Genomic DNA, 3,261 nt, shown 5'->3' with positions numbered 1-3,261 from the left:
GTTAGTCAATCAAGTGGATGATGGCACTAAATCCAAAGAAATACCAGGTCATAACTGTCTCCAGGAAGAAGACCAAGTATGTCCATCATTATTCACTCAATGGCGAAATCTTGGAGTCTGTGTCAGCTGCCAAATACCTTGGCATTACTCTCACTGCTGACCTCAACTGGACACAGCATGTATCTGCCACTTGCAAGAAGGCAAACAACACCCTAGCCTTTCTTAGAAGGAACCTGCGTGTCAACTCCACTCGGCTTAAGACTACTGCATACCAGGCTCTCGTTCGCCCTCTTCTTGAGTACGGGAGTGCTGTCTGGGATCGACACACCATCAGATGTGTAAACCAGTTGGAGATGGTCCAGAGACGAGCAGCGAGATATGTTCTCAACCGCTATCATCATACATCTAGCGTCTCTGACATGCTGAGTCAACTTGGATGGACCTCCCTCCGGAAGAGAAGAGAGCATCAACGTCTCACCTTACTGTACAAGATGCACTACTCTTTGGTTGACTTTGACATCCACCACTACATCCAACCGGCAACAGTCGTAAGAACTACACGATCGTCTCGTCCTTACTGTTATCGTGTCATGCAGTCACGAACAGAGCAACATATTCACTCCTTCTTTCCTCGCACTGTTCGACAGTGGAACGCTCTCCCTCTTGAGGTTGTCCTGGCTCCATCAGTGGAAGCCTTCCAGCGACAACTAAAGACCGGGGGGAAGTAAATTCCGACAATTTGTTTACTGGCACTATGTATATATACACCTCTCACCTGCACACCTGGACATCCCCATGTTGCCACACACATGCACTCGCACATATCTGCAAGAATCTTCAGCAGTGAAGGAGGCAGATTATTTTGAAGAAGAAGAAGAAGGTTAATGTTGAGTAACCAAACAATCAAAGAAAAATGGGGGAAAATATATTTTTAAAATAGGCAACGATAAAAGCCTTAAAACCTGAATTAACATAATTACGTTAAACATCTGTAAATCAATTGAATTCTATTCCATTCAATTTAATTTGCTATGTTCGGTTGGCCGTCATGATAAAAAAAACTATCCTAATTCCCGTTATACGGTTTTGTAAACATTTGTACTGTATTATATTATATATTTTTTTAAACTTGTATTTACATGTATATCATGTTCATGTTTTAAGCTATGTATTTTTAATGTCCTTGCTGAAATAGATATAGACGAATTCAATTGAATTAAAGAGTACAAAGAAATACCTAAAGAATATATACAAAGAATGTTCGTTCTTGTTCTTTCTTCTACTTTTGCAAAAACTCTTATTATGACCCTCACCTCTCTTATCTCTCTCTCGCTTTCCTCTCTATCAATATATTTGTCCTTCTCCCTTCAAAATTGGGTGGGCATAGGCATCCAGTAGGAGCTAAGCCGACACCACTGTTATACACAAACGTATGTGAACATCTGCACTGTCCACTAAATTTTCTCATGTTTTTTCTCTCCCAAAATCGGGGGGGGGGGGTAATTGTTCTTGAGGGATAATTTCCTGATACGTCAAAATATCACACTGGACCTCTATACCAACGAAAATACGCACACACCAACATGAAACCATCAACAAAAGCACTCTATTCCTCATAATTTTAAATTATGGCAACGTCCATTTTCGTGACAAAATAAATTTGAAACTTAAACCTATCCCAAATTCGGATATACATTCCTTTCTATGAATTAAGAGGAACATCGCTACAGAGAACCTAAGATCCACCCAACCCCCCCCCCCCCCCACATCAATAACAAATCATATACCTACATGGTATTGTCTTGAGACATCAACACAACATTAAGAGTAGTCCAAAATCTGGCCGGTTCTTATATTTCATTTCCCTACATATTCTCTACATTTGCTTCAAGCCGCCGAAGATGGCGTTATGAACGAACTCGGCGATGATGGAGATTATTGACAATCAAATCGGCCATATTCTGGACTACATCAAGAGCAGCAATCAAAACAACAGTAACAGTACAAAAACAACAATAACGACACAAGAATTTTGAATAGCTTTGACTCTGGAATTAACGGGATCATTTATTATATTTAAATCAGAGGGAACGGTAATCATAGACGTATGAGAAATTGGCATCTCTCGCTTTTTCTCCGATATGTACTTTCTAATGTTAAACTTTGTGTGTCATCTATATCCCTTATGTGAATTTAACTTTGAGATACATTTTATATCAAATATACCAGAAATGAACCTCCCAAAAGAACCAGATATCTAGTCTAAAAATGGGAATGGTTACAACGATGAGTAGTTCCGAAATCCAAGGCGGTACAGCCTTCAATCCCGCTATCCTATTTTGTACGCTTATGCGGTTTTAATGAGTAGCATACAAGGGCAGTCATGTACAAGCACTTTGGTCGAAAAGATAGACATTTCAGCTAGGATTGTACATATTTTTTCAAGTTGAATTGAACGGAATTGCATTTGTTAGTCTAAACTGATGTAGAATCTTCTTGATATTTTAAGGCTTGGTATCCATCCATGTGAATATTTTATAGATCAAAATGTTGAACTATTTAATAGTCTTACTTGCAAGTGATAATTCATAATTTATCGTCATGATTATATGAACTTAATGAATGAAAAACATTGATTTTTGTATTTAAATGTGTCATGTATGATATGAATTAAAGCATGAATTAGTTGTAATAATTAATTTTCAATAATTCATTTTATCATAGAAATTATACAGAAAGGAATGAACAGAAAAAGGGGAATTCAAGGGAAGGTTTATATTACTTATTTATGAATATTGAAGACAAGGAGCTTGTGATTAAAATAGACAAAACTAGATTGATTAATCATGTCAGTGATTCACTTACCATTAGAGAGAATAGAAGCAAGAATACATTTACTTATCTTTAAAGGTATAGACCAGTTTTGGAAACGCCCCACTCTCAAAAAATGAAATGGAAGCTCTAATTACCAGCTCTTATTACCAATCATGTGAAAGTATATTATGTTTTGACTAATACGCGATGATACAAATTTTGCCGGGAAACCGCCTACTAATTTATATATTTGGTAAATTATCATATCAATCCGGACTGGATAGATATCGCGTAGTCCCATATACATCTTTCTGTGTACAGTGCTTGTAGCTTTACCAAGACTGGGTCAAATTTCGTATCCTTTTGATGATTCCAGAACCTTGCAGTACACACCAATACTTAAATGCTAGATGATCAATTTTTTCTGATCGATTCCAAAACGTTTCT

This window comes from Strongylocentrotus purpuratus, unplaced genomic scaffold (genome assembly GCF_000002235.5).
Source record: "Strongylocentrotus purpuratus isolate Spur 01 unplaced genomic scaffold, Spur_5.0 spur5_scaffold_7, whole genome shotgun sequence".
NCBI classification, from domain to species: Eukaryota; Metazoa; Echinodermata; class Echinoidea; order Camarodonta; family Strongylocentrotidae; genus Strongylocentrotus; species Strongylocentrotus purpuratus.
This window is presented reverse-complemented; position numbering follows the sequence as displayed.